Source organism: Lepisma saccharinum, chromosome 1 (genome assembly GCF_977018435.1).
Source record: "Lepisma saccharinum chromosome 1, izLepSacc3.1, whole genome shotgun sequence".
Lineage (NCBI taxonomy): Eukaryota > Metazoa > Arthropoda > Insecta > Zygentoma > Lepismatidae > Lepisma > Lepisma saccharinum.
In genome coordinates, this window is record NC_139229.1 from 52,945,687 (window position 1) to 52,960,598 (window position 14,912).

Below are 14,912 nucleotides of genomic sequence, written 5' to 3' on the forward strand. Positions count from 1 at the left end.
GCTCCATCCTGACTCTTTTGCCGCAAATTCAGAGTGTTTGATATTTAATTGATCTATCAAATTGCCTATTATTGTGTCTGAATTTGAATTTGAATATACAGGAACAGTTTCTGTTATGTGGGGCTGTGTAAATTTTGTGCCGTTTGGTTTCTTATATTGTACAAACAATTTGAGGGATAGCTTATAAGAGCCATTTTGTGCATTAAGAATTGCCTGCAGATCAGAATTTATACTGTTCAAGAAATTCTCAATGCCACATCTTGGCTCTGATACAAACCGGTGATCTCTTAATTGGCCGTTAAAACTGCTACGGATGGGTTCATAGCGTGGCTGTTTTGCTGCTCTGGCATTAACAGGTGCTTCGTGCCTTCTTTTCAGACCAGATGTAGATGGTTGTGAGGGCAATGCTGATGACTGTACATAAGAATTACACTTATGCCATTTGTAATATGCCTTGCTTAATATTTTATGGCATCTTGGACACATTTTTGTGGCTTTTCTGCATTTCTTAGAGTTACAAATACGGCAATGCCTAGCCCAATGAGAACTAGATATATTTTTATTACACCGATTGCAATATTTTTGTTTTGGCATTTTTTCTTGTTGTTTATTATATAAGATTTTCTGGGCTTCAATTCAAAACTTTATACTTAATAAAAAATATCAGTTGGGTTCAGCAGTTAGTGGCTGAGCTGGTGCTTTTATACCCAAACAACAGCAGTAACTAGGTTTTGGTGATAGTTTTGCCGATGTACAACACACTTCACCAGGTTTAAAACCTCATCTCTATATCAACTAAATACAATTCAAAATTGGATTTTGAACTGTACAATAAATATTCTGTAAGTCTCACTTGTGTTTATATTAACAGAACAAGACAAAACCAGAATTGTATTCAGGATTGTATGTGTTCATACAAAAAAGCCATATTTTTGACAAGTTTATAAACAACAATCACACAGATATAGCTTTTACACACATGGCCGAATCTGTCTGAGCAGAGGAGAAAGGAGGTTTTCAGATCTGGGGGCTATCAACGAGCAGTAATTATTCAAAATCTCACTTGTAGAGATATTATTTTGCAACATGTATTTCAATCTTTTATCAGGACTCGAACCCAAAGCCCCTGATTACAATGCAGCAGTATTAACACTTCTCAATATGGAATATGCCCACATTTTACTGGGTTCTGAGACCTTAATGCAGACAAAATTGGATTTTGAACTGCCATAATATTTTCTAAGTCTTTGCCTAGGCTCATATTATCAGAATAGAATTGCTTTTAGCATGAAGGGGGTCAGTTCATTGCCACTGTGTGAAAATATGTATCTTTGTCTCAATCTTTGTTACATTTTCCTTGTTACAGACATGTTACACGCACAGAAAGATTAATGACCTCTTCAGTGAATCACACAGAAAAATCATTATTATTCCCTTCTAGCATGTAGATTTTATCTCTTGCGTGCCGGCAAGGCATGCAAACAATTAATTATGCTTGCCCGCTCTTCTCCTATTGTATAGCTGAGCGGGTGGTTATAAAATATGAGAAAATAAGAAAATTGAGAAATTCAGTTTTTGTACAATATATTGTTGTAAAACACTTTTTACCAGGGTTTCAGATTTGGGGGCTATCAACTAGCAGTAATTATTCAAAATCTCACTTGTGGACATATTATTTTGCCACATGTGTTTCAATCTTAAATATTTTATCAGGACTCGAACCCCGAGCCTTTTGTTTACAAAACAACAATATTATCATTTTGCCATCAGGGGAGGCTTCACATTTTATGAGGACTTAAACCCGAACCTCCACACCTGAAAAATTAGGGTATAGGCCCCTCTTGCCATTGTCTTAAGCATGGGTAAATCTATCTGTTGAGCCCTCGCCTTTTCTACACTAGAAATTCAGAATTTCTTAAAAATCAGAGCATATCACACCTGAAAAATTGGGGTACAGGCCCCATCTTGGCTTTGTTTTACAATCAAATAGCCTCGCCTTTTCTACACTTGTAAGTGGCACTGTCCGTAGTATCAATACCACTACTCAGGTATATATGTTTAGAGTACCACACACAATCAGGATCAAAATCATCCCCACTATACAAATGGCTAGCATCTGTTGTGACAAATTCAATATCATTATAAATTGTAGATATTCTAAATTTGTAATGCATCCAATTCAAGCTTGGATATGAATCAATCCTCATCCTATGCTCTGAAAACAAATTGTAGCAATTTCCCCACCAGTGATTCCTAAACACTTTGAGCATGAAATAATACCCGTAATCATCTGTGTAAAAATTCACAAAATATCCAGCAATTCTGCCATAATTATTGTACACAATTTTTTCAAACTTGCTTATATATTTAAGGCATAGGTAGTGAAAAGGCAATTCACTGTTAAGCACCCACTGCATCTCTGTTTCATTGCAAACTGCAAACAGGTCATACTCAGAGAATCCAGATAATCTGATTCTGATATTTTTCACCATTGTTCCTATATAAACGTTTCAACGTATGTTCAGCATGTAGGAACAACAAAAATATATTTTGTAGAATTTCAGGACAAAGCACCTGATAATATCATCACATATGAATACATAGAGAATATAGGATATGCATTCATCAAAAATTCCAAGACCTCAGCAGAAAAATCTAATTATATGAGCTCTATCAACTATGTTGATTGTTTCTCTACAAAAATTATATACAATTCAGAATCTGTAAATGCCATTGTTTCATGCTACCTTCTTTTCAGAACAGCAAAAAATAACACCGAGAGGGTTCTTGCAGTTGAGTGCTTCATGCAACTTGACAGATTGGAATATATTAAATTGAAAAAATTACCCCATCTCATATACAATATTGTTTTGGATGAAACAAGTGACACTGTAATTGTTCACTGTGTAATATCTTTGATGGGCCTTGAATCACATAAAAACAGTTTCATCTCAAAATTTGCAACAATCATAAACAATGAGGCTGTATCGGAATGCATTGAGTAATGGGTTTTCATGATTCTGTTCCTTGCATATTCATGCCAGTGTGTAATTATTAAATATGCAGAATTTTTTTGACAGAATTTTAAATTTTTGAACAGAATAATTTCCAATCCCAATCTGTTTAATAGGAATATTGAATTTGTGACCACAGATGATGGGCACTTGTTCAGTGCAGATGATTTCCACCCGGATCTTGTTGGGTATTTAAAGCACAAATGCCTGAATAAGCTTGTTCTGTATTTTCTGAGGCAAAAATTCAGAAATTGCAGCAGTAAGTGCCTTGCACTGTGCCTAGACAAAACCTCTTGGAATGAAACATGCAGGTGTGGGGAACAATTATCTAAGCTCCCAATAATACATACATAGTTGCTACAGTTCCAATTTTGCAATATTGTTCAGCAAACATGTATCCCGGGCAGTGTGATTTGGAAATAAATCGGGATTATCAGCAACAAAGAAACAATATTATTAAGCATAGTGTTGGGCATGCTCTTAAAAAATTACAGCATTGCATTTTTGAATGTGCATTGTTTTAGAAGAATAACACACAGCACTTGTTGCAATATTTTTTGAGAGAAGGAATTTGTCACAATATATACAATCGGAATCACTGTTGGAAAGGTTCAAGCTTGCATTTTCCGATTTATGTGAATATGATGTGTTTGCAGTTAGAAATGAGACAGAATTTAGGTGGGTGCTTGACAGTGACCATGAATTTGGATGCATACATCTGGGATTGTTGGGCAAGAAGGAAAAAATACATATATCTGTTGCACAGGAGAATTGTTGGGCTGTTTGTAGGTTTTTATGATTGTTACAGAAAAAATTATTGGTTCACAACAAAATATTTTGAATCAATGTATTGTTTTCATATCCCATTTGACATATCTGAGAACTGGAAACATTTAAATTATGATACTTATTTGAAATCCTATGATGATTTTGAATTTGTAACCACAGATACAGGCTTGGTGTTTTCTGGTGCGGATTTTGTTAGAAGGGAAAAATATATCTCAGGGGTCATAAATGCAAATGAGATTATTCTGTATTTTTCTGAGTTTGAAGATAAAATTTCATGATTTGAGATATTTTGAACCTTTAAACTGCAATTTTTTGCAATCTTCAAATCTCAACCTCAAATTCTGATCGGGAGGTACACAGAGCCATGTACAATTTCTGTTTATATCTACATGATTGCTCTCCACAATTGTGTAGGTGCACAATAGGATCAATGCTCATGTCATTTTTTGACAGAAGAGATGTTGCAAAATATATTAGATCTGAATCTCTTCTTCCTGATTTCAAAATTAGATTCTCAACACTCTCAGAGTATGATTTATTTTCAATCAATAATGAAACAGAGTTCCGCTGGGCCCTGAACAGCACACAAAAATTCAATTATCTAAACTTGAAATACATCACTGATTTTGAGTGCCACAAGTATAATTCTTGAAGGAGAATTGTGGGACAGTTTGTTGTTTTTTTATTATTATATTGATTTTTCCTATTATGGAGGATGGTTTTCAAATCATGCAAGTGTGGGGAGATTCTATGATTTTGAGATCCTTCCCAATCAGAGCTCAAACTGGAAACATTTTAGATTTTTGATGATGCATCTGGATAGGTTCCAAAAGGCAGAATTTGTTACAACAGATAGTGGAATGTTGTATAGTGGTGCAGATTTTAATCATCACCTGCAATATTTTGATGCATACAATTCTCAGATGTTGAACATGACTGAGATAATCATGTATCTTCTTCAGCAAAAATTTAAAAATTGCAGCATTGGGTGCTTTAAAAGAATAATAAAATCATGAAATGTATTTACAGAGTGTGAGTGCGGGAAACCACTAAGCTGCATGCCTCTGCTGTTGAGATAGCCCAGCCTAACATGTAATATTGTTTGTAGGTTGATTCAAGATGCAAACATTTTTTGAAAAAAGGGATATTTCCAGATATAACAAATCCAAATCTCTTGTTCCTGAATTTAAATTGAGATTTTCAAAATTGTAAAGTGTATTGTGTGCTCCATGATGCTCACATAATTTGTGGAGAGGCATTTTATGGCCTGTTTCTGGTGCATAGGGTCTAGCTCCTGGTCTAGAAAATTACAAAATATGGCCTTGCAATCTAAATTATAGAGAGCAATCACACAAATATTTCCAATCAATTATGTTTGGAAATGTTGATGACTGTGCAGAACAAGTATAAGAGAAATATTTCATGTTATATTTTCTATGGCATTTAGGGCATATTTTTGTGGGAGTTCTGCATTTGTCTGGATTACAATTCTTTTGATGCTTAGCCCAATTGGGGCTGGATATATTTTTATTGCATTGATTACAATATTTTTGATTAGGCATTTTTTATTGTTGGTTTATTATATAAAATTTCTTGGGGTTCAAATCAAAATTCTATGCTTAATAAAAAATATCAGTTGGGTTCAGCAGTGTGTTTTGTATATTTAGTGTGTGTGTGTGTGTGTGTGTGTGTGTTAATATTTTTTTGGCTTTGGTATTTATATAAAATTTCTTGGGGTTCAAATCAAAACTCTATACTTAATAAAAAATATCAGTTGGGTTCAACAATGTGCTTTGTGTGTGTGTGTGTGTGTGTGTGTGTGTGTAGGTGTGTGTGTGGGGGGGCTTAGTTTTAAGTGTATCCAAAAAAATATCAAGAGGGGCATATTTTTAACAAATTTGTAGACAACAATCTCACAGAAGTGCCTTTTGTAAGTGTGGACAAATCAATCTGAGGGGGCTCATCATTTCACAGGAACTTCCCGAGGGCATTTTTACAAAAATCTTAGATTAGACGGAGTACCACACTTGAGCAAAAAGCTCATATGGGCATGTTGAGCAAGTTTTAAGTGTAGGCAAATCTGCCTGAGAGGGGCTCATCATTTCTCAAAAAATAATCGAAAAAATAATCGAAAAAAATAATCGGAAAAATAATCAAAAAAATGGTCAAGGTCAAGATCAGTGTGTGTGTGTGGGTGTGGGTGGGTGGGTGTGTGTGTGTTAATACGTTTGGCGTAGTTTTAGGTGTGGGCAAAAAAAATATCAAGAGGGGCATATTTTTGACAGGTTTATGGACAACAATCTCACAGAAGTGCCTTTTGTAAGTGTAGACAAATCAATCTGAGGGGGGTCATACTTTCTCAGGAAATTCCCGAGGGCATTTTTACAAAAATCTTGGATTAGACAGGGTTCCACACTTGAGGAAAAAGCTCATATGGGCATGTTGAGCTAGTTTTAAGTGTAGTCAAATCTGCCAGAGGGGGGCTCATACTTTCTCGGGTTTATAGTATATACTTTTACACTACTATTGAACCTTCACCAGTAAACAAAGGATTCCTTTTAATGGTATTGATACGGATATTATGTATGTATATATAAAAGGATCCTTCAGTATGTCGAAAAATCTCTAGTTTATTTTCCAGTGTTACATGGTATCATATGCTTACAGCTTATTCTGTACCACTGCAAGAAAATAAATCCAAATGGACTTAACTGTATCACTGAATGGCAACACTGTCTTGTGTAAGCCATACAAAGAACAAAAATAAAACACTGAAAACTGTAATTTAGTTTGTATCTACAGTCCACGTCCGTTGCCGATGCAAAATAATCAATTACGCAGACATGTTGAAAGTGTTTTGCATGTGAAAGAAAGGATTTAATAGATTTTCATTTTCATACTCATGAGGCTGGCTTTCAGACACGCATAAATAACCGTTTCGGCGGCGGCCATTTTGGAGAGAAAAGACAGGGAACACCAACACGAAAGTCTTATCTTTTGTTCTTCCACAATTGATGGCCAACCATAGTCTGTGCCTTCCATTTCAATTTTTCAATGCTCTTTTTCCCCGCAAGAGCACCGCCATGGCTATTTATCATAGAGAAGGTAGGGAAGTGGTCGAAAGTGCTCATTTAGCCCACAATGGCCGCAAGAAGCAGATCAAGAAGAGGCAACAGGGTGGCTCGAAAGTTTATGGCGGCAATTTATCCTTAAAAAAACTTCGGTACTTGGAACTACAGTTAGAGGACCGTAATGCAGTGCTTGGAAAGTTTGTAAGTGCTTGAAAAAGTAAATCAGTTCAAGTAACTTTTAGAGATCTTTCAGAGCGAAGCGACATGCGACATGTGTTTCTAGGAAACCAAACTTCAGAAGTAAATGAAATTTTTCGAATCGAAGCGAGACAAGCTACACGGTGCTCAGACTTTGCTTTGCCGTTTTCTATCTGTGTCGCCTTTGTCTGTTGTTCGCGCATGCATGGTGAATATTTTGCTTTACACTGAAGGGGCCCTTGTTGCTTGTCGCTTGCCGCTTCGGTGTGAAATCTCCGTGTCGCTTGATGCTTTCACCAATCGAACGCAGACTTTGCTGCTTGTCATGCCGATACGGTGTGAAACGTTGCTGTTCATTGGCTCGTGCCCAAGCGGCATGTGTCGCTTGTAGCTTCGGTGTGAATTCACTCTAACAGTTACTTTCTACTTAATACCTATTTGTACGTTTAACTTCATTTACAGAAGTTTCATAGCAGTAAATGGCTTCTCTTTATATCATTATATATTTCACCCTTTCTTAAAGCAAATCCAAGTCATACCATCCTCACCAGAGGCGCAACCACGATTTTTTGTCTGTGGGGAAGCAAGCACCAGGATAAACGTACCAGTAATACTAATAATAATGATAATTTTGATAATAATAATGCTAATTATTATTATTATTATTATTATTATTACTATTTTAATAATCATAAAACTAATAATAATAGTATTATTATTAGTTTTATTATTATAACATTATTATTATTATTATTGATTTGCAGTGGCGTCTTGTGGCCTCAAATTTGGCCGGGGCTTATTTTTTAAAGAATTTAAAATATAATGAAAATTCACATGAATTACATAAAATAGGTATTTTTTCTTCTAGACTACAAAACTGGACTTACTTTTTTGAAAGAATTTAAAATGTAATGACAAATTACATGAATTACAAAAAAAACGGGTATTTATCTTCTTCTAAACTACAAAACTGGACTTATTTTTTTAAAGAATTTAAAATATAATGACAATTCAAATGATTACGAAAGAAGCAGGTATTGTTGTGAAACATACCTTTCTACGAACGTTGACTCCTATTCTTCTGCTCAGCAAATTTTGTTATTATTTTTTCGTTGAAGCCCTCTGTTTGAAATGTATTCTATCTCTATTGTAAGCAAGTGTCAAGGCATTTGGTCTGTCTTGTCCCATTGCATTCCTTAAGCAGGTTTTAATACGCTTCAATGTGCTGAAACATCCTTCAGATTCAGCTGTTGCCACTGGAGTTATTAAAACTATGTTTGTCATTTTTACTGTTTCTGAAAAGGTACCCTCTAAATAATTTTAAATAAAAAATGAATGCAATATACTGATAGAGTTTATGTTTTTCAACTCTTCACTACAATAAAGAACACGAAGTTCCCTCTTTAGTTTTCCCTCTTCTATGAAGGGATAATAAATCTGGGAAGATGCCTCTGTTTAAAGATTGTTCTCTTTCATTATGTTCTCGTAGAGCAAGTTCATGTCGACCCCAGAATTTTAAGCAATCGATAATTCTATTTAATATATGCCTATTTTTCCGGACAAATTCATTGAGTCTTGTAATTGACAGCCTATGTCCTTCATCAATTTGTGTTCGAACACAACTCTGCCAAACTCACTCATACATAGCGAATGAAAGCCACCAAAACACTACAGAACAACACGCGAGATCGAACGCGACGCAACGGAACTAGCCCCGAATCAACACTCAAATCCATTGCACTCTCCCCTCCTCTCTCTGCTAGCATGTGACCTTAACTCTAGCGTAGGTGGGTGTAGGCCACGCCTTCCTTTGCGACGTGCTTAGGAAAACGATAATTGACATCAATGCCGCTAGGAGCGCTGTCGTATCCATTGCAACAGACGATGAATTTACGTGGATAAAAATCGCCTTTTAAAAGACTGTGTGATAGTTATGCGTTATGGTGATTGATAATTACGTGAATACGTCCGTTTTTCTTTAGGGGCTAAGCCCCGGAAGCCCGAAGGGACGAGACGTCAATGATTTGCTTATTTTACTTCGCTTCTTGTGCCACTTTTGGCTAATATTCGAAGATGGGGATGAGTGATGGATGATATGGTGAAATTGATGAATGAACACTCGCAAATATCCATGTCAAAGCTGGGATTCGAACCCGGGATCAACATTATTATTATTATTATTAGTTATAGTAGTAGTAGTAATAGTAGTATCAAATACGTTATTACCCTCGTAAATTATGCAAAAAGGGGGCAGAAGTTGGTGCTAAAGCATTTGTGTTCGAACAAACTATTTGAATTATTTTTTGAACACATTCAATTTCACATTAATAATGGAAAACAAGAACACAAACTATTTTTGAAAGAGAGAAAATACTTGATAAATGCATTCCAAATATAATTATTTTTTACATTAACATGTATAACTTTCATGCACGATATGTTTCACATATATGCAACATATAGCTACGTGGACACTAAATTGTGTACGTATTCAAAGTTTCTTTAATACATTTTATATACAACACATATTATTTAAATACATTACACAGCCAATTCATCCATCTCACAATAAACCAACAGCAAAAATTACATAAATTGTCAGCCAGCCCCCGTGGCGGAGTGGTTTTGCACATCGCGCTACTACGCTAGGGGTCCCAGGTTCGAATCCTGGCCTGGGCATGCATGTTTGTGAGTGTCCATTCATCAATTTCATCACTCATTCCCATCTTCGCAAATTAGCCAAAAGTGACACAAAACGCGAAGTAAAATAAAGCAAATCAATCAATGAATACATAAATTGTAGCTCCCTTTCTTCATGACAATTGTTCATGCACTTAAAACAAAACCAATTAAGACAAGTCTTATTTCTCTGGTAATTTGCAATACATTACAGAGAACAATGATAAATTGCGAGCGAAGCGAGCAAGAAAATCTTTTGATCCAATTTATTTCCATGGTGAAATCAATATTGATTTAATAGGGCGCAAATAATTTCACGGGACGCCAGTGCATTCTCTCGGTTTACAACTTTTGTGCCTCCCCGATGGTGTAGTGGTACCATCGTCGCCTTGTGATCAAGGGTTCACGAATTCGATACCCAGTGGAGGCACATGGCACAGTGGTTGGGATGCCAATTTAAACTGTAGGTCCAGTCCCGATTAGCCTTTCTGTTCGTAAAGTGGACTTATAACTACAAATCAATCAATCTTACAACTTATTTTAATTTAGATCATTAGGCGCCCAGGACCAAATCCCGCCGCTACCTAGCTACGGTTCTGAACTTGATAACGCTAAGAAAAGCAGGTATTGCGAGCGATGCGAGGAAGAAAATTTTTTTGAAAAGTATTTTTATTTGCATAAAATGTGAAGTTGTGAGCGGTAATTGCCCCCTGCAGGTACACTTGGCCGTCAATATCCCCCCCCCTTGTGGTTGCGCCACTGGTCCCCACTTCGGACGCCTCTGTAAAATTTGTGTTCATTAATTTATAATATTATTATTATTATTATTACTAATTATATTCCAAGTGTATGTACACATAGCCTACAATAGCGGCGATTGGGTTCCAAAACTACAGAGGCAAGGTGCCAAAATTTGTGGGGCAAGGCGTCAAAACTGGGGGGGGGGGGGCAAGGACAGTTTACTTTCTATTGGTAGTTAAGGTTTAGCATAGTTCTGGTACAAAAGTGGCAAGAAGTGGGGGCACTGTACACTAGAGTACTGCATTGGACCACTTTCGCTCGAAAATACTCGATCGAATTTCCCAGGCTCGAGCGTAATTCGCTCGAATATATTGAATATCAAGTATCATTTCAATGGGACAATAATCGTACAAATATATGCGTCAAAATCCGTCCTGGTAGTTTCAGCCCATAATCATCTATTCATTTTCATGTATTGCTATCTATGTGTTGTAAAGACGGACTAAATTACATTTTAACATGAAAATGATCACTATGTTCACTTCAGATTCAATTTCACTGCGTTTTCCACTTCACGATCCATGTTTGAAGGGCGAATATTACAGAACGAGCGAAATTCGCTCGTGAATTAATGGTGATCAGTTCCTTACTCTATCTGGCGTCGTCCGTGAGAACTATTTGCCGGTCGACCAAAAAACGCTCATTGCAGCACTCTACTGTACACATTAATTTTAAGTCTATCTACTCCATATGTAACCAACCATCTTTTAATCTTTGTATTTTATTATGATTTTCTCATATCTATGACAAGGGTCGGTTGTAAAAACTGTTCTAGGGCCCGAAACACGCCTGCTAAATAAAGACGATAACTATCTATCTATTATTCAAGTTTTATCAATTGCACGACCTTCCCACAATAATTTATGGCGACCTCCATCCTCCCCACAGGCCCGTTGCTAGAGGGGGGGCAAGGGGGGCAACTGCCCCCCCTGAGAGCCTGCTCTGCCCCCCTGTGAAAAATACACAACACATTCCTACCTGGAATTCTCACTACTCTTTACAATATTATATCCCCTATTACTCTAGCAACATAACAAAGAAATTTATTGATTTTATGATTTATGAAGGTGTGTGGGATTCCGTATAATGTATCAGTATTGTGGGGAAAAAATTACCTTCCAGATTCAGATTTCGGGAAGTGATCTCGCAATTCTAAGTATCTAGAACAGTTGTGACATTTTGAGAAGTCTTGTATTAAAGGTGCCTAATGTGTTTGGATGTTTTTCTTGGATGTGTTCCTATGAAGTTTGAACTGCATATTTTTTTTTTGTTTCCTCAGTCTACCTTTTGGTAATAGAGAGAGGGGAGTGGATATTTAATTTTTTTTACTTAGCGTTGCTTTTCTACCACATCTAGCTAATCGTGACAATGAGTGATGACGTGAAATTGATGAAGAGACACTCACAAACAGTGCTGCAACCACAGGGGGGCAGGAGTATTGTCCCCCCCAAATCTTGGACGGATGCCCAATCTAGGGGGGGGGCAAACATTGAAGTAAAGAAACATGACTAGCAGAATCTAAGGATAGCAGGACAAATGGATACTCAAAATGAAATTAATTTTCAAGTGTTTCTTGAATTTTTCTTCCAGACGGTTAAGGGCACTTGCAGGAGGCACAGAGGAACAATTGCCCCCTCGATTTCAAATTTTATATAAATGAAAGTACATTTCGTAAAATGTTCTTGCTTCGCTTCGCTCGCAAAGGTGGGGCGCGCACATTTGACAGACAATTTGGCGGATGAATTTATCATGTAATGTATTTAAATAATATATATATATATTAAATAAACTTTGAATACGTACACAATTTGGCGTTAACATGTTGCACATGTATTTTCTTATTTTACGTCGCTCCATGTTGCATATGTATAAAATATATTTTGTACATGAAAGTTATACGTGTCATATGTACAAAAAGAATAACGTTCGTCATGCATATTCTGTCTTTCAAAAATATAGTTTGTGTGCTTGTTTTCCATTATTAGCTGACATGATATTGAACGTGTTGGAAAAATTATTTCAAATCATTTGTTCAAACACAAATGCTTTAGCACCGACTTCTACCCCCTTTCGCACGATTTACGACAATAATAACGTCTTTTAATGCTACTATTATTACTACCACTAGCACCACTATTATTATTATTACTATTATTGGCACATTTACCTCTCCCCTCCAGATAAAAATTTGTGGTTTCGCCTCTGCTCACAAACAACACTCATGCCCAGGCTCGAACCTGGAACCCCTGGCTTCGTAGTGTGTTATGTAACCATCCCAGCATGGAGGTCAGCTAGTGAAAGATGTAGGACAGCTTACCGGCTCAAATTATTATCAAACACGACGAAAATATGATAGTGTTTCACATTTATTACTTCGGTTAGAAAGCGATAAAATGTGTACTTTGATACAAGTTACACTAAGCATCTTATGGAGTGTAAATATCAATTTCAAATCTTATGAGCTGGCCCCCGTGGCGGAGTGGTTAGCACATCGCACTACGACGCCAGGGGTCCCGGGTTCGAATCTTGACCTGGGCATGGATGTTTGTGAGTGTCCATTCATCAATTTCATCATATCATCACTCATCCCCATCTTTGCAAATTAGCCAAAAGTGGCACAAAAAGTGAAGTAAAATAAAGCAAGTCAATCAATCAATCAAATCTTATGAATCATTTTTCTATGCAAACGCATCAAATATGATAAGCAACGTAGGTGTGCGTTATAATATCCATTTTATAAAGGAAAAGTTAAGTTTTAACCCTGACTGTTCGCATGATATCTTTTCCATCTTTTAAAAGGCAGTAAAAATAAATGACATTTGCAACTGCGAAGCTATGAATGGGATTGCGTACATTAAGGACAAAAGATGCCATATTTAGATTGCTTGTAACATCGAAAGAAGAATTAGAGGAGCAAATAGTGACTGAGAAAAGTTGCTTGCCTTGATGTCCTGTACACACTAAAAGTTGTCGGTGTTCATCAGGCGGCACCCTATGAATATAGGTTCACGAAAAAGACAAGTAGAAAAAAGCTGCAGTCAAATAAATACGATTGAAAATCTCTCAAATTATAAAAGGTAAAGTGTTCCCCTGTGCTTAGCACCACGCCATGAAGGCGTATAGGGGGTGTGGGGGTAACGCCCCACACTTTCTTGATCCGGTCGTGAGTGGGGGTGATGTGATCAGCATCACGCCCCTGACCGCCTTTACCCCCCAGGGTTTCCCCCAGGTACCCATGTTATTCGACGCTGGGTAATTATATTATATTTATTTTCTTATATTTATAATATTACATTTTGTCTGTAGTAGACGTTGTCTGTTAAAGTACCTCAGGCACAACCTAATCTTTTGACAAATAACTATGTCAACTCTTCTGCTATGAAGTGGATTCTCCTAATGTTATTCATATATCTTAAGCCATTCTCTGACTGGAAGAAATCAGTATCAGCATAAAAAATAATGATATTTGGGGTTTGTACGCTTCTGTTCAAAACGTGATAGCGATAAGCGGCCCAGAGACCTTGTACCGTGGAAATGGGGTAAGGCGAAGGAGGCCCCTTATATCGTTCGGTTTCGTACCACAGTCATTAAGGAAGGTATTTTTCATAATGTAAAGAGGATACAACATATCGCTCTATAAAACTTGATATGAAATATTAATGATGACACTGTAATCCAAAAAGTCATTGATCAATCAAGGGATTCCTATTTGTTTGTCGGGTGTCAAACACAGTATTTCAACAACACAATATTTTGGAAAATGGTTAACGTAACCAGTAGGCTGGTTGGTTGGTTGATTTGGTGTTTTAAGTCCACTTTATGCACAGTAAGGCTAATCGGGACTGGACCTACAGTTTAAAGTGGAATCCGAACCACTATGTACCTCCACCGGGTATCGAACCCGGGACCCCTTGATTAGTAACCAGTAGGCAAACATTGTCTGTAGTGATGCAAGAGTCTTTCATTTGAAGCAAATAGAATCCGTGGTGGACTAAGCAACCCATGTTTTAATGTTTTAGCAAGTAGGCCTACAAAATATGTATTACAAATTTTTACACAATTCATCAAAGTATAGATAATATGTAACCATTATTATTTAATTAATTTGATTTTTCTTGCATAATACAACACAATGGTGTTGTTGGATTCTCGTTAAGATTCCTTTGTGCGTAAAAATCTTGCATACTGGAAACTAGAGGGAAACATTATGAAGCACGAATTATAAAGGACTTCTTTGATCAGTTCTGCAGAGAAGCCCAAAGCTGTTGGTACATATTAATCGTCTATTAACATTATTGACCTGTAAATATAAAGTAGATACAGTGCAGATTAGCCTATTTATGTTAAACTTTATTTTTAT

General features: G+C 36.6%; 1 protein-coding gene across 5 annotated transcripts in view; it reads left to right on the top strand.

The window, feature by feature from the left end:
• brp (ELKS/RAB6-interacting/CAST family member bruchpilot) overlaps nucleotides 1-14,912 on the top strand; it is a 681,904-nt gene that overhangs the window by 651,109 nt on the left and 15,883 nt on the right. The gene's annotated exons all lie outside the window — the stretch shown is intronic.